We start from the raw sequence: 24,335 nt of genomic DNA on the forward strand, positions 1-24,335 counted from the left end.
TCTTTATTGGTACAATTCCTGCTTTACTTTCTGTCCTCCAGTCATTGATTTGAATGGGGATTCCTGTTCTAGTCATTCTATTTCTATGAGTAGTGGATCCAATGCGTCATAAATCATGACATGTTACATAAAGGTGTCAGAAACCCATGCAGCGATTAGGACAGGGAGGCATCTTGGGACTAACTGCTTCTTCATGTCTCTTACAACTCAAGAGTTCTCAATAGCAGTTTCACGCTTGTTGCTCACTTTGACTTAATTCACGCAGAATGCTGGGCGCTCCACCTTGATTCCTGTACTGGATGATCCAGTGGATTGCGAAAATCAAATCAAAGTTTATTTGTCACGTGCGCCGAATACGACAGGTGCTGACCTTACAGTGAAATGCTTACTTACAGGCTCTAACCAATGGTGCAAAAAAGGTATTAGGTGAACAATAGGTAAGTAAAGAAATAAAACAACAGTAAAAAGACAGGCTATATACAATAGTGAGGCTACATACAGACACCGGTTAGTCAGGCTGATTGAGGTAGTATGTACATGTAGATATGGTTAAAGTGACTATGCATATATGATGAACAGAGAGTAGCAGTAGCATAAAATAGGGGTTGGCAGGTGGAGGGACACAATTCAGATAGCCCGGTTAGCCAACGTGCGGGAGCACTGGTTGTTCGGGCCAATTGAGTAGTATGTACATGAATGTATAGTTAAAGTGACTATGTATATATGATAAACAGAGAGTAGAAGCAGTGTAAAAATAGTGATTGGGGGGGGGACACACAGTGCAAATAGTCCGGGTAGCCATTTGATTACCTGTTCAGGAGTCTTATGGCTTGGGGATAAAAACTGTTGAGAAGCCTTTTTGTCCTAGACTTGGCACTCCGGTACCACTTGCCATGCGGTAGTAGAGTCTATGACAGGGGTGGCTGGGGTCTTTGACAATTTTAGGGCCTTCCTCTGACACCGCCTGGTGCAGAGGTCCTGGATGGCAGGCAGCTTAGCCCCAGTGATGTACTGGGCTGTACGCACTACCCTCTGTGTGCCTTGCGGTCGGAGGCCGAGCAATTGCCGTACCAGGCAGTGATGCAACCAGTCAGGATGCTCTCGATGTTGCAACTGTAGAACCTTTTGAGGATCTCAGGACCCATGCCAAATCTTTTTAGTTTCACTACACACCTGATGCAAATAATCAAAGCCTGATGATGAGTTTATGATTTGAATCAGATGTGTAGTACTAGGGCAAAAACAAAATGTACCCCCCTTTGGGTCCCGAGGACCAGGATAGAGAACCACTGATCTACACGCGTCAGATCCATGGTGATGATATAGACTACGCACACACACACACACACACACACACACACACACACACACACACACACACACACACACACACACACACACACACACACACACACACACACACACACACACACACACACACACACATACTCACGCTCACACACACACACACAGACACAGAGACCAGTGTAGAGCTTCTGTCAGATTTGTAGCAGTTAGCAATGAGATGAATTAAACTCGCTTTACACAGTTAAAAATGTCTTGTAAGACTGGCGACTGGACATCCGTTCACAAAAGCAGCTTTGTTCAATTGTAAGATAATGAATACAATGGCTTTATCCTCTGTTATTTTTTCTCTCTAAACCACCACTTGATGCAATGCTTATTCAACACACAGTTTATGTGGATCATCCTTCTCCTCTGATTCTGTGATACGGCTGTTTATTTTTCTGGCCCGTGGGAAGTCTGAGTGGCAGTTGAAGTGTACATATGTGTGTGTGCGTGTGTGTGTGTTTGTGTTTGTGCACATGCACATGTGTGTGTGTGTGTGTGTGTGTGTGTGTGTGTGTGTGTGTGTGTGTGTGTGTGTGTGTGTGTGCGTGTGTGCGTGTGTGCGTGCGTGCGTGTGTGTGTGCCTGCATGCCTCTCCAAAACAATGTAGTCCATTGGTGAACAGTGGTCCAGAGCTGGGGATCGCTAGCCAGGCCTGTGAGATGAGCAGCCTGTTCTCTCATCCTTGGTCTCCCAGTCCCGTTGAAAAGCCCCCTTTGTGCTGAGCCCAGATCACTTGTCACAATATCTGAACAGCTGCAGCCGATCGTTGGTTGTGTGTGTTTGCAGTCCTCCATCAGCACGGGAGGGATGGCTGAGATCGTGAGTGGCAGGATGATGGTAGTGGGGTTGGATAGGGATGACTGTGGGAATTCATACCTGATCCTAGATGTTTTCTTCATTCTCACATTACTCAACACTGTCCTCACTCCAGTTCATCATCCATAGGTATTCATGCTTAGCCTGGTTCCAGGTATGTTGTGCACACTGCACCAAACTCCTATGGTCATTGTCACACCAAATTAGCAAGACAGCACAAACAGATCTGGAAGTCATGCTAAACTGTCAAATGATAGAGACTGCTGCTGCATCAATTACTTTACCACATCCCCACCAATCATTGAAGAAGTCAGTCAGTTCCATTAAAGATTGATCTGTTATGGTACACTATAGTAGCTTGGCTAATGTGACTCACATGGTACACAGCGAGGGAGAGATGTGACACATTGGTCTGGACCATTTGTTGGTGCAAAATTCACACAGAAATTGGTGTGCTTTGATTCAAGCTCAAACAAGTTTTTTTCCCCGGGGGGGTAGAGTCCTCTCGCTGTTTGGATTTGAAAATCCAACAGTTGTATTGGAAGGGGGCGGCGCTCATGGGCTGTTTGTGGCTGTGCATTTGGGTGTTTGAGTGAGAAAGACACAGGGGAGAACCAATCAGTAAAAAAGCACATTCCCTTCATTACCAACGCATCGTGCCGACAACATCAAGGAGCCTTTCCAGACTCTGAAGTCAGGAAGACATCCAGTTAGGTGTCAGCCAGACTAACACTAGGTCACCAGTCATAGACCATAGAGCACCAGTCCCCATAGAGCATCAGTAATAGACCATGGAGCACCAGTCACCACAGAGCATCAGTAATAGACCATGGAGCACCAGTCACCACCGAGCACCAGTCATAGACCATGGAGCACCAGTCACCATGGAGCACCAGTCACCACAGAGCACCAGTCACCACCGAGCACCAGTCATAGACCATGAAGCACCAGTCACCGCAGAGCACCAGTCATAGACCATGGAGCACCAGTCACCACCGAGCACCAGTCATAGACCATGGAGCACCAGTCACCACAGAGCACCAGTCATAGACCATGGAGCACCAGTCACCGCAGAGCACCAGTCATAGACCATGGAGCACCAGTCACCACCGAGCACCAGTCATAGACCATGGAGCACCAGTCACCACAGAGCACCAGTCATAGACCATGGAGCACCAGTCACCACAGAGCACCAGTCATAGACCATGGAGCACCAGTCACCACAGAGCACCAGTCATAGACCATGGAGCACCAGTCACCACAGAGCACCAGTCATAGACCATGGAGCACCAGTCACCACAGAGCACCAGTCATAGACCATGGAGCACCAGTCCGCATAGAGCACCAGTCATAGACCATGGAGCACCAGTCACCACCGAGCACCAGTCATAGACCATGGAGCACCAGTCACCACAGACCACCAGTCATAGACCATGGAGCACCAGTCACCACAGAGCACCAGTCATAGACCATGGAGCACCAGTCACCACAGAGCACCAGTCATAGACCATGGAGCACCAGTCACCATGGAGCACCAGTCACCACAGAGCACCAGTCACCACAGAGCACCAGTCATAGACCATGGAGCACCAGTCAACATGGAGCACCAGTCACCACAAAGCACCAGTCATAGACCATGGAGCACCAGTCACCACAGAGCACCAGTCATAGACCAAGGAGCACTAAGACCAAGGAGCAATAAAACCTGTTTATTAAACACAGTGACAGCTCTATTGTTGTCAGTTTGTTCTATCCTCATTAGAGTCAACCTGACAATATTTGTATTGGCTTCAGCATTATCCTATCTGTTTATTATCCTACCCAAATTTGCTCCCACTCTACACACAGTCTGAAGGCACAGGCATGCTTTCTAAGTTTAGACTGCTGTAAAAGACTCTCTCTCCTCCAGTAACCCAGACTTTCGGTACTGTCCCAGGGTGTGTCCAAAATGGCGTCCTATTCCCTAGAGCCTTGATCAAAAGTTGTGCACTATCTAGGGAATAAGATGCCATTTCGAAAGCAGCCCCAGTGACCCTTCAGACAGACATGTCCTGTGGCGTCCCAGACACATTGACGGGTGCTCAGCCGTCAAACAGAGACCAGGAGCCTGGAGAAAGCAGGGAGCTCCAGTTGACAGCCATTACGGGCAGAGCAGTGAGAGGCCCAAGAGAAGGCCCTAGCCCTGGGGACGAGGGAGACATACCAGCCCAGGCCTGGTTGTCTGTCTGGTGAGAAAGGGGGGCGAAACCTGGTTTTGGTTTTGTGTGTGTGTGTGTGTGTGTGTATGTGTGTGTGTGTTTGAGGTGTGTTTGAGAGGTGTGTTTGATTATTGATCTTGGGATGAACCTGGATCCAAGTTTTTTTGATTGTGAGAGTCATGGCTGCCATGTGTCCGATTCAAACACTGCACTCTGAAACCATGACCTCTGTCTGTTTTGCGCTGATAAAGTAAACAGGCTTGTGTTTAGTCTGAGTCTAATATAAAATGAAATATAATCTGTGAATATCCCTGATAACAAGATGTCTGCTGAGATGACAGTCAAGGCCTAGCAAAGGTCAACATCTGATCATACAACTCTGATTATACAACATTATTTTTAATACATTGAAAGGTATGGCTATTGTAGTGCGTCTCCTTAGAACCTATAATACATCACAGTGCTCTCCCTGACTTCCAGGCCAATATCTTGAATTGGAATTGGTCCAGTCTACTTTCTGTGGTGTCCTTTAAGGCCATTGTCTAACCTGTAGCCACAAAGCTCTGAATGGTCTGTGAGAGAGTTTTAATAAAAGGCATTGCTTCCTATGTTACCTACAGTATGTTAACAGAGCCTGGCAGGGAATGGCTGACCATGCTTACATAAGACCTCTCTCTCTCTCTCTCTCTCTCTCTCTCTCTCTCTCTCTCTCTCTCTCTCTCTCTCTCTCTCTCTCTCTCTCTCTCTCTCTCTCTCTCTCTCTCTCTCTCTCTCTCTCTCTCTCTCTCTCTCTCTCTCCAGGCAATAAAGAGAGGGCGGTAGAGAGAGGTAGAGAGGGAGAGCGAGGTAGAGAGAGGGAGAGCGAGGTAGAGAGAGGGAGAGCGAGGGAGAGCGAGGGAGAGCGAGGTAGAGAGAGGGAGAGCGAGGTAGAGAGAGGGAGAGCGAGGTAGAGAGAGGGAGAGCGAGGTAGAGAGAGGGAGAGCGAGGTAGAGAGAGGGAGAGCGAGGTAGAGAGAGGGAGATCGAAGTAGAGAGAGGGAGATCGAAGTAGAGAGAGGGAGATCGAGGTAGAGAGAGGGAGATCGAGGTAGAGAGAGGGAGAGCGAGGTAGAGAGAGGGAGAGCGAGGTAGAGAGAGGGAGAGCGAGGTAGAGAGAGGGAGAGCGAGGTAGAGAGAGGGAGAGCGAGGTAGAGAGAGGGAGATCGAGGTAGAGAGAGGGAGATCGAGGTAGAGAGAGGGAGAGCTAGGTAGAGAGAGGGAGATCGAGGTAGAGAGAGGGAGAGCGAGGTAGAGAGAGGGAGAGCTAGGTAGAAGAGGGAGAGCGAGGTAGAGAGAGGGAGAGCGAGGTAGAGAGAGGGAGATCGAGGTAGAGAGAGGGAGAGCGAGGTAGAAGAGGGATAGCGAGGTAGAGAGAGGGAGAGCGAGGTAGAGAGAGGGAGAGCGAGGTAGAGAGAGGGGTGGTGGAGAAAAAGGGAGAGATTGGGAGAGAGAGGATTAAAGAGAGAGAGAGAAGAGGGAGGAGAAAGGGGACAAGTTGGCAGTGATCAAGAATGAAATTAATATTCTGTTCGAGGACAGACACAGAGAAAAAAGACCCACTGGGTAGAGTGGGTAGTTTGTGTGAGAGTTTGTGTGAGAGCAGAGGACTACTCTCTCTCTGTGTCATCACATGCACGATTGGCTGGCTACACTGCATCACTGATATCGCCTGAGAGTAGACTCCACTAAAAACCTGCATCACAAATGAATCAGTGTTTTATTCATTAACAACATAAACACATACACACATACAGGTGTGGGATCTTAATTTGACCTATATTTTTTGACAGCAAAATAATCCTGCAGCAACAGGATTTGAACGTTTAGTCCATAATGTTGCTTGATCGGTTGTTAGGCTATTAGCTGGCAAAAAGTAAGCTACATGAAAGGTGCAATACTGTTAATATAACTGTGTGTTAGTGTGGGTTTTCAGTGAATTCTCAGCAACAAAATAGTGATCAAATTAATATCCTAAATCTGTACAGGTCAAAGTATTTCCATTATGTCATCAACCTCATGACATCTCCAGATGATGCATCCATCGCCTATATGGAAGTGAAGTGACTCAACATACCGCCTAACCTGACATCATGGATCAAGCGTCTCAGACTAGGAAAGCTGATTTAGAATCAGGTCTTCCTCTATCCATATAATCTTATTCATTATGATCTTAAAGGTTAAACTGATCCCAGAGATGCTAAATGAATATGGAATTGTTCCTCTCCATTCTAGGCCTATCATTCCATTAAGCTTATTCCTCATCATGTCCTGAGTTGATATTAGCATTGACATGTTTATTGATGTGATTCACCTGTAATTCATTTAGGAGAATGGAACAAGATAATGACACAGTGACTCAGCTTCAGTCATTAGGTTGGATTAGACAGGGCATAACCCTATTATCATTCCCCTGCTGTCTCTGTCTCTGTACACACGCCATCTGCAAATAAACCTAAATGGTATCTCTCCTTTCTTTTGACTCATTGTTAGTCAGACATGCGCCAATGGATTTCTGTGAACAATGTGTGCTGTACTAGGAAAAGCAGTTGAAAAAGATGGGCACAGTCTGTGTGTGTGTGTGTGTGTGTGCTTTTGCATGCATGCTGTGTCTGTCTGTCTGTCTGTCTGTCTGTGCAGTATTCCACCATGTTTCTCTGTGTTCCCAGTGGAGTGAGGTCACCAACATTGTCTCAGCCAACAGGGCTGTGGATCCTCACGCAGCCAGCGGCAGGATGATATGGTTGCCATGGTGACTGATTAAAGCCCTGTTTGCCAGTCGGCGGAGTAGTGCCTTGAGTTGAAGCAGACGGTCAGCCTGTGATTGACCGGCTGAGAGAAGCACAAAGACATAAAGCTTTGGCTTAGTACATAGAACACACAAACAAATACACACATATACACATACATACAGTATACATATAGTATACATATAGTATACATATCATTGTAACGACTGTCTTCGGGTGAAAGAGAGGAGGACCAAGATGCAGCGTGAATATCATCCATATTTAATGGGAAATACTTAAACACCGAACAAAACAACAAACCGACAAAAAGGAACGAAGACGATACAGTCCCGTAACGTGAACACTAAACACTGGTACACTGGAACAGGAACAATCACCCACAAACAAACAGTGCAAACAGGCTACCTTAATATGGTTCCCAATCAGAGACAATGCAAAACACCTGCCTCTGATTGAGAACCATATCAGGCCAATTGACAAACCTACACATAGAAACACATAACATAGACAACACCCACCCAGCTCACGTCCTGACCAACTAAACAAAGACTAAACAAAGGAAATAAGGTCAGGAACGTGACAATCATGCATAGCACACACACACATGCCCTAGCAAAACCACCCCAACACACAAGCAAGCACACATGACAGGATATATAGCCTGTCAAAATAAACGCCTGCTTCAACTGTATCCGGCGATTTATTTCAAATTATTGATATTGAATGAGGGGCTCTTAACTGCACCGTATTACTGTAGTTATATTGGATAGTAAGAACATGGACCCCCGTACTCCATCCACTGCTTGTTTGTAGAGTGAGACAGAAAGAGCGTCTATAAATCCTACTAAGACCACCACTCTCCTGTCCTGTCCCAACCTTGCTCTGCCACTGCCCTGTCCTCAACATGAAATGAGTGGAGGAGGAATACCAAAATGAACCGAACAGCTGCTCCTTATTCAATTAGTGTTCCGACGCCTATCTCTGCTTCTGCTGCTGGTTGAGTTAAACTAATGCATCCTGATCAATACCCTGTAATGGGTTCTGCACGCTGGGAACAGCATGTGCTCTGAGTCTCTCTCTGTGCTCAACCATAAGACTGGTGGGAATCAGAGGGTCATATTCATTAGGGTGCAACGTAGAAAAACGTTTTGTTATTGAAAAAATAAAAGTTCAGGTAGTTCAAGTCTGTTTTCTTTCATTTGGTTCCTAATAATACAACCCAGGATACTGAATGTGGGTAGAGGACACACCACAGAATAACATAGAACTATGAAATTGTTATTTAGAATACAGTGATGTTTTTGGGCACAATGACCTTCATCCGACACCAGGAAAACCATACAAGCTTTCTCAGTTACCCTGAACTCTTTGACACCTGACTACTGAGCAGGACCTTTGACCCCTCCATCTAGGAGCATAACTGTAGAAGGCCTCAGTTACCATGAACTCCTCGACACCCTCAGTCATTTTGTACAGGACTTATATTTAGGTATGGACCGTCCAACGTGGAGAGGTTACTCATCCAAGTCAGAACCACTTACCACACCCTTTGACCCCTCTGTCTTGAATAGGGTATATCTATTATTCCATCAGGCCAGATGTACCAATACCAGAGACCCATTAAAGGACTTAGGCCATGTGAGGATTGTGCCCAGTAAAGCCGTTCCCAGATTCTTTATTGCTGTCTCAGCCCTGCCCTGCCACACCGCTTGTCTGTCTACTTAGCACAGCCCTTAGAATGACTGGGACTGACTCTTTCCTGTCTCCACTCTCTTCCCCTCTCTCTCTCTCTTCCTGTCTGTCTGTCTGTCTCACTGTCTCTTTCTCTCTCGGTCTCTCTCTCTGGGCTCCTCAGACAGACTAGAGTTGATTATAGCGTGTTGTCTCAGGTTTAGTCTGGATAGCACAGGATGAAATTAAATGTTCACGTTACAGGTCAGCCTGGATACACGTTGCTTAATATATTGATGGGATTCTGGCAACGAGTTACAATTTCAGAGAAACTGCATCTATTATGTCCTAATTCTGTAATCCCAGTGTACATAGATATCGGATGGATGACTTAAATGACATAAGAACTGGTGGAATTTGTTTTAGTTTGAATAGATGATCTTCTAAAACATGTGTGTTAATTGTTGACTACCAGGAAGTATATCATTCATATTTGAAAGATGAGTTCCTCATGTCATAGGAGTGTTTGTTTAGCTTTAGTGATACCTTCTGTCCATAATGCTCCCATTAATGATGATATGTCTATGGGCCATGCCAGAGAACTCAGTCACACCAAACTTGTCAGCCCACATTGGTTTGGAGATTGAAGAAAAACAGCAGGTTGAAGGAGGGAAGGGTCACGTTGCATCATGTAATAATCCCTATGTCTCGCTCTATTGCGCCCTCTTAGTCTAATGAGCATTAAGAGGTCACGGCCAGGATGACCCCAAACCCCTTGTCACTAATTCAGACTGTTTGGCAATTACATCTACATCTGCTTTTTTATTTGTTTGTTTTTTAGTGTGTGTGTGTGTGTGTGTGTGTGTGTGTGTGTGTGTGTGTGTGTGTGTGTGTGTGTGTGTGTGTGTGTGTGTGTGTGTGTGTGTGTGTGTGTGTGTGTGTGTGTGTGTGTGTGTGTCCCACTAAGTAACACATGGTGACTGCAGCAGTACCCTTGCTCTCTGCTCTGCAGTGGACAGTCCCAGCAGCAGGCCTGTGCAGTGTGCTCTCCATGCTCAGTGGCCCGTGACAGAGCTCCTGATGACTTGCCCATGATGAGCATGCCCATTAGTATCACTGCTGTTATTATTACACCAGCCCTTTACGATGCTCCAGCCTGGTCGCCCAGAGAGGGGCATGGCCATGTACATCAGACATGACAGGGAGTGCAGCCATTAACTAACAAGCTAAGCCAGGCAGTGTCTCCCTATAGTTCCTATGTGGCCTACAAATCCCCCACAGAATACAACACTCTGGAGGCCCTTTGTAGCACAGGTTCTGGGGTAACGCAGGGTCTCACAGCATATTGTCACACCGTTGCATTCCTGATTTGTCAGAGAGCTGGCTTAAACATGTATTAGTCAGACCTCTGTAAATACATAGTAGTGAGGATAGCCTGGTTGTGTTGCTCTGAGGCAAGGCTGCATGGTACCATGCTGTGTGAGGGCCTCAACGGCGGTTGTGTGTTCATGTGCATGTGTGTGTGTTCATATGTATTTGTGTGTGTGTGTGTATGTGTGTGTTCTGTTCCAATCTGCTTTTCATTGGACCATTAGATCCCTTTGGCTGTAATGATGTTCACGCTATAGCTTGTTTCCTCTCATAACTTTGGGGATACGTAAGGGGTTCAATCTTGATATGTTGTTTATAGAGCACTAGTTGTTTTAAACAAAATACAGTACTAAACTTCTGCCATTGATGAGTTGTACTGTTGTGCTGCCAAATATAGATTTCATTGACCCCTAGTTTTTGTGTGTTTTGCTTATCCATCATCTACTGTAAACAAACATACTTCTCGTTCTTCAGTTCTTTAAATAGAGCAATATAATTAGTTGAATGGGCAATAATGTAATACAGATCTTCTTTATTGGTACAATTCCTGCTTTACTTTCTGTCCTCCAGTCATTGATTTGAATGGGGATTCCTGTTCTAGTCATTCTATTTCTATGAGTAGTGGATCCAATGCGTCATAAATCATGACATGTTACATAAAGGTGTCAGAAACCCATGCAGCGATTAGGACAGGGAGGCATCTTGGGACTAACTGCTTCTTCATGTCTCTTACAACTCAAGAGTTCTCAATAGCAGTTTTACGCTTGTTGCTCACTTTGACTTAATTCATGCAGAATGCTGGGCGCTCCACCTTGATTCCTGTACTAGATGATCCAGTGGAGTGCTAAAAGAGATGTCAGGAGAGCTTCGTGTAGTGAGAGGCCTTTCCTCTACACCAGTGGTTCTCAATCCTGGTCCTGGGGACACAACATTTTTGTTTTTGCCCTAACACTACACACCTGATGCAAATAATCAAAGCCTGATGATGAGTTTATGATTTGAATCAGATGTGTAGTGCTAGGGCAAAAACAAAAATGTACCCCCCTTTTGGTCCCGAGGACCAGGATAGAGAACCACTGATCTACACGCGTCAGATCCATGTTGATGATATAGACTACACACACACTGTAATGTCCGGGGTGTAGTGGATGAGAAGTCAGGCGCAGGAAGCAGAGATTGCAGGGTAGTGCTAATATTTTAATGCACCACAACGGTGAACATACGCCAACCCAAACAAATGCCCCAAACACGGGGGACTTAAACAGTCCAGTAAAAAAAAAAAACACATGGGAAAAACCGTGACACACAGACGTGTACACATGTACAACGAAACAATCCCGCACAACCAACAGGCGGGCCTGCTGGTAAATAAAGCCCAACCAATCAACCTAAAACAAACACAGGTGAAACCAATAAACAGAAAATGGGAAAAAAGGATCAGTGGCAGCTAGTAGGCCGGTGACGACGACCGCCGAGCACCACCCGAACAGGAAGGGGAGCCACCTTCGGTAGAAGTCGTGACACACACACACACACACACACACACACACACACACACACACACACACACACACACACACACACACACACACACACACACACACACACACACACACACACACGCTCACACACACACACACACACAGACACAGAGACCAGTGTAGAGCTTCTGTCAGATTTGTAGCAGTTAGCAATGAGATGAATTAAACTCAGTTTACACAGTTAAAAATGTCTTGTATGACTGGCGACTGGACATCCGTTCACAAAAGCAGCTTTGTTCAATTGTAAGATAATGAATACAATGGCTTTATCCTCTGTTATTTTTCTCTCTAAACCACCACTTGATGCAATGCTTATTCAACACACAGTTTATGTGGATCATCCTTCTCCTCTGATTCTGTGATACGGCTGTTTATTTTTCTGGCCCGTGGGAAGTCTGAGTGGCAGTCGAAGTGTGTGTGTGTGTGTGTAACACACACCAGTAGGGCAGAAGGGAGTTGTAACAGAGATCCACACACACTGACATTTTTCCTTCAGAGCCTGAGTGGAATGTGAGCCCACTACCACCCACTCACACGTTAGAGAGGACAGCAAAGCCCTACCGACTCCCAATATGTAAAGCAATATGGCTGGGGAGGCAGGCCTGGCATCAAGGCTGGCTATGTCAAGGCTTGGTTTATCGACATACAATATATAAAAAGGATACTAGGCTCTCTGACAAAAAAATAATCTATCCAGATACAACCAAATGCTTTGCAGAACCTTGCAGAACCCACCATCCTAATAAATGCTTTGCAAAACCCATCTTCCTAATATTCAGTTGCACCGACGCCCTTTGCCATCAGAACAGCCTCAGTTCATCGGGGCATGGACTTTACAAGGTGTTGAAAGCGTTCCACAGGGATACTGGTCCATGTTGACTCCAATGCTTCCCACAGTTGTGTCAAGTTGGCTGGATGTTATTTGGGTGGTGGACTATTCTTGATACACAAGGGAAACTGTTAAGCATGAAAAACCCAGCAGTGTTGCAGTTCTTGACGTGCCTGGCACCTACTACCATTCGACGTTCAAAGGCACTTAAATCTTTTAGCTTGCCCATTCACCCTCTGAATGGCACACAGACACAATCCATGTCTCAATTGTCTCAAGGCTTAAAATTCCTTCTTTAACCTGTCTCCTCCCCTTAATTTACACTGATTGAAGTGGATACGATACAAGTGACATCAAAAAGGGATCATTGCTTTCACCTGGATTCACCTAGTCAGGAAAGAGCATGTTTTGTATACTCAGTGTATATGCCTACCATTGACTTTTAATATTGTGATGAAGAGGGTCATTCATTTACAGTTTATTCATAGATTTTAAATTATTATATCAACTTCATCAAAACCATAGAGTGTGTGTGTGTGTGTGTGTGTGTGTGTGTGTGTGTGTGTGTGTGTGTGTGTGTGTGTGACCAACAGGATGGACCAAGGGCTAAGTGCTTCGACTGCTGAGGCGATTGTCTAATGTTGGATGGTCTGTATAGTTCTAACATTACCTCTCTCTGTGACAACAAGCTAGAACCTAACGCAAAGGCCTTCAATCTAAACGCAAAACAAGCGTTTATTTAGTGTGACAAATTATTTTAAAGAAACATCACATTGTAGAATATACTGTAGTAATGTTTCCTTAATCTTAAATTGAATTACACTTCCATATTGTTCGTCTGTCTGCCTTGGAGAAATGGACAGCCTTGTCCACAGACACAGTATGTTTTATTAATGGGGCCTAACAGTCCACCTGCCTGGCTACAGTATTGCATTAGAAGTAAAAAAGGGCTGCATAATACATAACTATGAAGTGCTACGTTTGAGCGACCTCTCTGATTGGCTGTGACGGTCACTGTTCCAACAAGACCCTAGCCAGATCTAGCCAATCAGGAGACTGTATGTTCACTCTGGTAAACACAGATCAGAGATAACCAGACAGTTAATTAATTGTTTACTGAAAACCCTGGGAAGTTTAGCTAAACCTTATTCTAGAGTACACTGTTGTTTTGTGTATGTCTGTGTGGAGTGATCCTGATCTTGGGAAAACTGTTTTATTTGTTGTTGTGGTTATCAAGCTTGATTGCAGCCAGAGCTGATGGATCTGGCAGTGAATCACTAACATATCTCCATGTCTTTGGAGAATAGTGGAACCACATGTTGTTGACTAAATCTATTGATTATTATTATTTGCTTCGATTCAAAGCTACAGAAAGGAATGTCATTGGTCCATTACAGTATTGCATGTATACTGTAGGAAGCAAAAACGGTATTGAATGTGTATTTTACTATGAAGAATTGCACATGGATGCTCTGAGAGTAAGTGTGTTCCTGGCAAAGACAACACAATGACCTTACCGATGTCCCAGAAACACTTCACATCTCCTCCCTGGTTTGGCAGACTGGACCAATCACAGACCATTATCTTTGCATCAGTGTCTGTGGTCTGGTTCATTCAGGTTGTACCCTGGACCACGATCACAGTTTACATATGTCATCATTTGGAGGGACAGTGAAATAAACAAAGAGCCCCTCTTTCCCAGATGGAGTGTAAAATACTCTCAACCCTCTTTCCAAATGATTTTGTTGCTGCCATGAACAGTGGAATGAATGTTCTTTCCCAGCTTCCCAGCCACTAGCTAACTGCGCTCCAATTGCTAGCTGCGCTTGGTCCAAGCCTCAAGACCAATTTTCTTGACTGTAAAATGGCTGAAAATGTAAAGCAGGTTGTTATCATTATGTAATCATGGCACTTATGCTGATCCAGCAGCCTGCCCTATGACGGTCACTAGGGTTTCTTGCTTGTATTCCTCTTCAACTGCGGCTCTGGCAAGTTTATTTTTATGATAAAGGTAAGTGTGCAGTAATCTGTTCATTCAGGAAATTAATCTGGACCACGTATTGTTAGATACGGTTTATCAGCGAATGCAAGGACAATCAATGCTGTTATACCCTACTGCGAACAGAGGTCTTGGTCTGTGCTACAGAGTGTATAGACTCAATGAGTTCTGTAATAGGTGAGATCTGTCAAAGGAATATTATAATATGCATTGTCAGGGTGTGTATGTGCTTGAGCATGTGATGTATTGTTTATCATTCACAGACAGGTATCTAATGTGCATTGTTCAAGTGTTTGCATTTGCATTTGCACGCAGCGTAGAATATCACACATAGCTTTGAATGAAAGAACAGCAGTGCATCTGTCTGGTTTCTCTGGCGATCTATATATAGCCTCTCTCCCAGTAAGCCTGTGTAAGGCCCGCGGGTCAAGCTGCCATAAATGGGACCAGTGGTATGTCTTATTGAACATGTGTTATTTCTGTACCCTGCCAGCTTGGAGCACTGGGGGTACATTTTGTGCCATCCCCATTACAAAGCCCAGCTCAGTAGTAGTAGACAGACAGATACTTCTCAGATCTGTCAGTCAAGTCCTCCCTGTTGCCTTGGTGCATTAGCTCCAATTACCCCACTCCTCCTCAAGACTTCCCATTGTGTGTTTCTTTACAGGCGGCCCGGGAGCCCTCCCTTTGTGAGCCAGTGGGTGTGTGACGTCACCGCTGAGAGGAGGGGCCCCCTTTCCCCTGTCTGGCCAATCCTCAAGCTCGGCGACTAGGTCACGTAAGAATCCCCCCTTTCAGATTGCCATGGTAACGTGCACTGGACCAGGCAGCATCTTGCTGTGGTGAGAAGGGAAGACAAGAAAGGAGAGATAGAGGGAGAGAACGAGAACAAACCACAGACAGAGGAAACACCTAAGCTCTTCAGCTGCTGCGCCTCTTCCCTCTGTAAGTACTCTCACCACTCTCTCCTACACATCCAGCACACTGAATTCATATTTGCTGCATGACTGATATTGTGAGTTTATCATTAGCAATGTCATACCTGGTAGATGCCTTTGAAGATTGCAGGGATGACATTGTGCATGTTTCCTTTGTTACATGTGGAATGTGTGTAGAGCTGTCTACCTTACGTGAGTCATTTGTTTGCAGGAGTCAGTGAGATCTCACAGTTGTTCTGTGTTTGTAATTTACAGATCTTCAAAGGAAAGAGATGTCGTAAAAAAAACAAAAAAGGGGTGGTTTGGTTAGAGTGCAATTAGAGACAGTTAAATAATGTCACCTGCAGAGATCTATGTGGATCCCTCTCTGATGTTTCTTAATGACTGTTATCCTCACAGTAGGTTGTGAAACTCCTCTTTTCTATGAGCTCTCTTTATTAGCTCCTCACCCAGCAAGGTTTCTCCCTCTGTCTCAAGTAAATTGGAGTCAGTCGATATCCTCGGGCCCACTGTGGTTAGTTTAATTAGCAAATCCCTGCAAATAAACTAGGGCAACCTGTTCCGACAGGAGGCCCCTCATATGTGAAATGTCCTTGGAGGGAGGATGGAGACAATTATGTTATCCTTCCCTATGGGAAGCACTACAGGTTTCTTCAAAGTCAAGCGGTTGTTGTCGTGGCTGAATGTATTTTTGGTCCTATGGAGTGACCTTGTCCTGTGCTGTGATGTGACAGGTGTGGTGTGGTAATTTGGTCATAATGCAATCAGTATTTAACCTAAGATATGTGAGAGCAGCAATTTGAAATGTTGTGAACCCTTGCCAATGAATATGCTGTTGTAGGGTTGTTTCATAGCATTACATAGCAAAACATTGTCATAAAAGATCATTATTGCGTTATTATGCAGCAATCTATGCAGCAATCTACACACAGTAATTTCATTTATTGGACAGCAGGATTTTTCATAGAAGCTGTTTTATTCCCTAATCGGGTAACTATCATAGCTCTGTAAATAGGAACTAATGTAATCGGGAAGATCAGAGTTGTATGTTTACTTGACTTTACATTACTGAACTGGCTACTGTTTTAGCTGGACTGAGAGTCAGTGTGTGAGTTTTTGTAGACCCAGGAGTCCATGTGCCTGCCATTGTACTGCCTAACTAAACTTCTATTAGATCATCTGCATGATACGAAATTCACGGAGGCAGCAGTGTGTGGGACCACGGGTTTTATTTTGAGAGCAGTGTGTGACTATGAAAAAAACTTCCAGAATATGTTGTAATGATAAGGCTTCGCGCTGTACGGTTGTTTCCGAGTGCTCTAAAGAAAAAAACGAGTTCAGATTCGATAGCGCCCTGGTTGCACAATTACTACAACGAAAATGGATTGCTTCTACCCCAACCAGGTCAAAAGATCTGGATCTGACCCATATTAAAGGCGCTACATTTTTATCTTACTGTAGCTGATCGCAGGGACCGCATTTTACATACATACCCGTTCTAAAGCTACTTGCGAGTCGTTAACCATTTGTTTACACTTTGTTCAGTTGTTACCTCATTGGCTAGCTAGCTGACAACCTGGTAACTTTACCAGTATATCCAAACATTTGGAGGCACATAAAGAAAGGAAAGGGCTAGCTTCTTCAGGAGATAAATGATCATAGCAATGAATTAATGACAGATCTCTTGCATGTCGTCATCGCAAGAACGTTTTTAAAGACAGTGTACAATTTCAACGTAATGCATCACAAGAGAAAGGTGTATTTGCAGACCGCAATTAGGGGCCTTTTCTGATATAGGCGTTTCTTTATATCAAGTTACACCCATTGATGCTCGTCATTGGTCGTGGCTGTGTCTTTCGCATCAAGGACAACAGTTGTGAACCAACTGGAATTTTAGCTAAACCTAACCCTAACAGCTAATTATGCTTGTCCGAAAATGTGGTCGGAGGCGCCATATGGATGGTGTGACGCAATTGATGAGGCACGCAGAGGCCCAATTGAGCTCTTTTGCACTCCCCTCAAATTGTGAAACAATGCGGATGGCTCTGTAAAGCTCTGCATTGACATGATTGGTTGACGGTAGGGCGGGAGGTGCTGTATAAATACAAACTCACTTCCTTGACAACTTCCTTCACAACAGCTCTGCGCTGGTCAGCGATGCCCTGAAAGGCGCTACATGGTCAATCTGACGTCTGCATTGGCGGTGCAGCAGAGAAGCCCAGTAGGAAATTAGTGCTTTTACACAATGTAAAACCTAATATTCCACAAATAACGTTGTTATTTCAATGACAGATATTCATATCAACATTTTAACTTTTATAATAAACGTATGTCTATACAGTGTTACATATTAGTTTAGTACATATTAGTTTCTAGGGCACAAAATAAGCTAGAATTCCTATAGGCCCAAAATAGGCTGTATCTCTATTAATTTTAAAAATCGTATTTTCTGATACTGATATTTCATGTGGTACTCTACCTTTTTGAAGTTGCAAGCACCAGTGCTACCAATGAAAAGGTTTAATGTAGAGCCCTGTGTGTGATATCATTTTGCTTTTGTAAGAGGCATTTTTCTTCATGCTTTTTCCAGTGGATTTAAAAAAAAATGACCCTGAAATGTTTTCTATTTTTAGTGCTTACTTGTGAGGTGACAGTTTTATCACTTTGGGTGGTGGTTGTCAGATACCATAGGCATTTAGTGTATTATAGCATAGTTACCTGGTCATATATCTTTTCTCTCTTACTTTATGGTTATTAGAATTTAAAGCCAGGGACATATTTTCAGCTTAACACATATTTCTTACATCAGCTGTCCACTGATATAACAGATAACAATGTCAATACCATTAGAAAGCCACCAGGTTGGTGGCAAGGTCATTACAAATTAGCCTCTCACACACATGCCACGTAGCGTCGAGTCAGCATTTCAAGTTGAAGTTCGTGCTGTATCAATTTCAGTGGCAGAGATAGAGAACCTTTATCTATCTGCTCTGTACATTGAAGTCAGCTTGGCTGTCCACTGTGTCCAATGATAGGAGGTGACAGGAGAGTGTCTGCCTTTCTGAGACATAGAGAGAGAGCAGCCAGAGTCTCTAATGTGCAGAAAGCTGATTGTGTGTGTGTGTGTGTGTGTGTGTGTGTGTGTGTGTGTGTGTGTGTGTGTGTGTGTGTGTGTGTGTGTGTGTGTGTGTGTGTGTGTGTGTGTGTGTGTGTGTGTGTGTGTGTGTGTGCGTGCGTGCATATTCATGTGTGTGTGTGTGTGTGTTACAGGGTGGCCTCCTGCCAGCATAATAATACACTCCGGTTTGCACACAATCCCCCTGAACACTCATGTTAGAACAGATAAGGGCCTATCTTTGACACATTTATCTGGGCTTTATCTCAACAAGTCACATCGTAGAGCAGTTTCTGTGTTCTGATCCTCCCTGTCCTTTGTGAACATTTGTACATTTGCAACCAAAGTCACTAATACAGAAGTGTTTCTTATTAAGGGGCAGCCAGCATGAAAGTTTATTTTGATTGCCTATTTTCTGCATAAGTCTCATCAGGTAGCCTAATTTCAGATCAAATTAAATTCTATTGGTCGCAGAACTAACCCAAGATAGACCACAGTCTGTCATTTCCAATGGGAGCAGATTATTCATAGTGGGCAGAACAAGCAAGGATGTGGGCAGAACTAAGCAGGAGCTAGCGAGAGCCTATTGGCGCGTTCTAGTAAATATTTGCATATTTCTGTTAGGGAAAGCCTACTCTGTTTAGTGCGCGTGTGTAATAACTACATTTGCCATTGCACTCCTTCTAAACATTGCCATTTTTTAAAACTTATTAGGTAGTGTTAGGTAGTGAGAGGAAATGCCACCCGGATGCTTCACATTTATAGATCCAGCAAAACAGTGCAGTATACCTAACAATACACACAATACACACAAATCAAAACAATTTTAAGAAAGAAATAAAGAAATATCAGAACAAGCAATGTCAGGGTCCGGAATATACAGTATATATATATATATATATATATATATACAGTATATCACAAAAGTGAGTACACCACTCAAATTTTTGTAAATATTTGAGTATATCTTTTCATGTGACAACACTGAAGAAATGACACTTTGCTACAATGTAAAGTAGTGAATGTACAGCTTGTATAACAGTGTAAATTTGCTGTCCCCTCAAAATAACTCAACACACAGCCATTAATGTCTAAACCGCTGGCAACAAAAGTGAGTACACCCCTAAGTGAAAATGTCCAAATTGGGCCCAATTAGCCATTTTCCCTCCCGGGTGTCATGTGACTCGTTAGTGTTACAAGGTCTCAGGTGTGAATGGGGAGCAGGTGTGTTAAATTTGGTGTCATCGCTCTCACGCTTCCTCATACTGACTGGTCACTGGAAGTTCAACATGGCACCTCATGGCAAAGAACTCTCTGAGGATCTGAAAAAAAGAATTGTTGCTCTACATAAAGATGGCCTGGGCTATAAGAAGATTGGCAAGACCCTGAAACTGAGCTGCAGCACGGTGGCCAAGACCATACAGTGGTTTAACTGGACAGGTTCCACTCAGAACAGGCCTCGCCATGGTCGACCAAAGAAGTTGAGTGCACGTGCTCAGCGTCATATCCAGAGGTTGTCTTTGGGAAATAGATGTATGAGTGCTGCCAGCATTGCTGCTGTGTGTTAATGGCTGTGTGTTGAGTTATTTTGAGGGGACAGCAAATTTACACTGTTATACAAGCTGTACACTCACTACTTTACATTGTAGAAAAGTGTCATTTCTTCAGTGTTGTCACATGAAAATATATACTCAAATATTTACAAAAATGTGAGGGGTGTACTCACTTTTGTGATATACTATATATATAGCAGAATGTCGATGAAATAACACATGGAATCATGTAGTAACTAAAAAAGTGTTGAAGACGGACGTTATATCACACAGACATGAGAAAAAAAAATGACACAAGACTTTGCTGCCCCTACCGATGTTTTTGGTCTATTGACAGCCTCACACTCCAACTTCACGTTCGATGAAACCAATCCGATTAAACTGAGTTAAAGCATGTCTCACTTTGAACAGTTGAGGGGGGTTTCTCATTGCAGTTCTCTGAACATTTAGAGTTGTATGACAACATGTAAACACTTGTCTTTGATTAAAGCAATCTAGTTTGTATATATAGTGGTTTAATTTATGTCATTCGCATATTTGCGGAAAATTATGTCTTCGAAAACAGCTTCTATTATCCAAGGTTTATGTCCCCCCTCTACAACATCGTGATGCGCTCTCCCGCACCCTCTGTCCGTTTTCAAGTTGCGCCTTCTCGCAGTATAGCTGAATGTGCCAAACAAACTATAGATTACACACACATACATCACCAGGCGGAATATAGAAACGGCAATAATAACCGAAATAGGATAAATCTTCTGGATATACGACAGGATTGTATAAACATATGGACCAAAGCTAAGAAGAGGTGCATTCGCGGATCGTTTGTAAGAGTGTCCATTTTCTACGATTCTATCTAGGTAAGTGGGGTACTACTGCACGTTTCAGAATGTCAAGCGTTGGTGATTTTATTTTTTAAATTAACTCGTTCACATACGTTACCTTTTTTTCCGAAGTGCTTCTCTATCTTGATGTGCATTCGGCTACAAAATATTATTTTCACTCGTTGTTTACATTGGCAGTTGAATATGCGTGTTAGTTTGCAACATTGTAACACATGAATGAGTTAAAATGTATACATTTTTGTCCATTATGCATGCATAATGAAGTTTCACAGACTGCAAGTTATTAACATTTCACCCAGGTTGTTACATTGTCTCATTTTGAATGAAGCATTCTCTGCTACAGAAGAGATTAGGTCGCCCTTTCATTACATTGGGCATGAGAATTACTAGTCCCATGTTTTCTCATATTGCTAACAGGTAGACGTAAAGTGTAGATTAAGATATTTATATGCTATAAGTGGGCTAATGACGGTGACATCTGTCCTCCAGTAGCGGTGCGTGGGTAAAATCACCGGGATAGCCAACCCCAAATAAAACCCACATTACTACCTATGGGTTGTGATACTTGCATTGTTTGTTCTATAACCTGTTAGTTCATATGCCTTGACACCGTGATATATAGGCAGTGGTGGTTCTAGCTTGTATGGCTCCTTGGGCGACCCCCCCCCCCCCCCCCCCTTCAGCCCCCCTCCCCTCCAACCAACAAAAACAAATACCATTCTGCAATAACTGTACATTTTATTCAGACATTTGGAACAACACAAAAGTAATCATAACATTTACAACTATAGAAATTAGAGGTTGACCGATTAATTGGCATGGACGATTTAATTAGGGCCAATTTCAAATTTTCATAACAATCGGTAATCAGCATTTTTGGACACCAATTATGGCCGATTACATTGCATTCCACAAGGAAACTGCGTGGCAGGCTGACCACCTGTTATGCGAGTGCACCAAGGAGCCAAGGTAATTTGCTAGCTAGCATTAAACTTATCGTATAAAAAAACAATCAATCTTAACATAATCACTAGTTAACTACACAGGGTTGATGATATTACTAGGTTAACTAGCTTGTCCTGCGTTGCATATACTCAATGCGGTGCATGTTAATTTATCATCGAATCACAGCCTACTTCGCCAAACGGGGGATGATTTAGCAATAAAAGCACAAATGTACCTAACCATAAACATCAATGACTTTCTTAAAATATACTTCTGTGTATTGATTCTTTTTAAACCTGCATATTTAGTTAAAATAAATTAATGTTAGCAGGCAATATTACCTAGGGAAATTGTCACTTTTCTTGTGTTCATTGCACGCAGAGTCAGAGTATATGCAAAAGTTTGGGCCGCCTGGCTCGTTGCAAACTAATTTGCCAGAATTATACATAATTATGACATAACATTGAAGGTTGTTCAATGTAACAGAAATATTTAAACTTAGGGTTGCCACCCGTTAGATAAAATACGGAAAGGTTCCGCATTTCACTGAAAGAATAAACGTCTTGTTTTTGAAATGATAGTTTCTGGATTTGACCATATTAATGACCTAAGGCTTGTATTTCTGTGTTTATTATAATATTAATGACCTAAGGCTTGTATTTCTGTGTTTATTATATTATAATATTAATGACCTAAGGCTTGTATTTCTGTGTTTATTATATTATAATTAAGTCTATGATTTGATAGAGCAGTCTGACTGCTGACTGCTGACTGAGCGGTGGTAGGCGGCAGCATGCTCGTAAGCATTCATTCGAACTTTACTGCATTTGCCAGCAGCTCTTAGCAATGCTTGAAGCACAGCGCTGTTTATGACTTCAAGCCTATCAACTCCTGAGATTAGACTGGCAATACTAAAGTTCCTATTAGAACATCCAATTGTCAAAGTTATATGAAATACAAATGGTATAGAGGAATAGTCGACACGTCATAATTCCTATAATAACTACAACCTAAAACTTCTTAACTGGGAATATTGAACCACTAGCTTTCATATGTTCTCATGTTCTGAGCAAGGAACTTTAATTTGAGATTTTTTACATGGCACATATTGCACTTTTACTTTCTTCTCCAACATTGTTTTTGCATTATTTAAACCAAATTGAGCATGTTTCATTATTTATTTGAGACCAAATGTGAAAATGAGCTGACTCCAATATTCCAGTACCATTTCAACATAATCTAATCACCTATGCTTAGTCTAATACAGTGAAAACTAAAAGATACCAACAACAATTTAGTCCGATCAACATAAGCTAAATATGATGTGGCTGTCTATGTCACTGATTTCTCTGTGGGTCTGTGCGTGCAAGTAGAAAAAAACATGTTTTCTCACCTGACTTGTACAGAAACACCAATGCCATTCTCCTCTTACATGTTGCCTAAACGGTCTATGACTCTGTCATATAGTACACACTTAGTTTTTAGTGTCCTAGGCTACCTGGCTAAATGACTTGCTCGCTAGCCTAACTTCCTTTCATGGGCAACGATACGCCATGCCAGCTAGTTCACAATCGCATCTAGCTACATGTTGAACTTCCATCCTCTCAGGCCAGGGGCACAATGTATGAATTTTTTGGTTGGATCAGATTCGCCGTTATAATCACTGGCCAGTAAAACCACAATTCCAAATCCCTATCGCCATCGATGGCTAATTTAGGAAAGGGACGATTTTAGCTAGCTAGCCAGCCATCGGAGGACAAAAACACAACGAGATGCAACAATTCGTTTTTTTTTCTGTCAATAATGACATTTGACTTGTGATGTGATTGGTCTGAAGACAAATCCAACTGGCTTCCCTTGACTTTTTTTTTTTGGTGCGCCAGGACCATTCACAGCTGAGCTCACTCAGTTTAGCTCAATGCTGATTGGCTACTATTTTATAAACAAAAAATGATCAAGGGAGGCCAAATACTCGCTGGCTTCCCTTGCATTCCAGGTGGAAAAGGGCGGAGACAGACAGGGCTGCCGTGCGTCTAGCTCTTAGGAAACTTTGCAGTATTTTGTTTTTTTATGTGTTATTTCTTACATTATTAGCCCAGGAAATGTTTTGTGTTATTACATACAGCCGGGAAGAACTTTTGGATATCAGAGCAACGGTAACTCGCCAGGAATACGACTTTCCCGAATCAAATTCTTTGTTTGTACCCTGCAGGGCAATTGAACTAATTCAAGAGGCTGTTCCAAAACACAGCTGGTGGAAAAGAGGTACTCGGAGAGGACTTTCAGTCTGACTCAGGAGGCGCACACACCACTTCAGAGTATATTACTCGCTAATGTTCAGTCTCTGGATAATAATGTCTCTCTGGATTTCCTTCCAGA

The 24,335-nt window shown here is 43.3% G+C and overlaps 1 protein-coding gene across 27 annotated transcripts in view; it reads left to right on the forward strand.

The window, feature by feature from the left end:
* Nucleotides 1–24,335, forward strand: part of LOC129862372 (protein-methionine sulfoxide oxidase mical3a-like) — a 166,322-nt gene that overhangs the window by 27,025 nt on the left and 114,962 nt on the right. For 25 of the 27 annotated variants that reach the window (XR_008760758.1, XM_055933956.1, XM_055933961.1 and 22 more), the window contains exon 2: nt 15,231–15,508. The gene's annotated coding sequence lies outside the window, so the exon portion shown is untranslated. Of the gene's footprint in view, nt 1–15,230; nt 15,513–20,758; nt 21,027–24,335 lie in introns of those variants that run through there. The other 2 variants (XM_055933942.1, XM_055933941.1) reach the window with 2 other exon arrangements.

The sequence above is a fragment of the Salvelinus fontinalis genome, chromosome 9 (assembly GCF_029448725.1).
Source record: "Salvelinus fontinalis isolate EN_2023a chromosome 9, ASM2944872v1, whole genome shotgun sequence".
Classification (NCBI taxonomy): Eukaryota; Metazoa; Chordata; class Actinopteri; order Salmoniformes; family Salmonidae; genus Salvelinus; species Salvelinus fontinalis.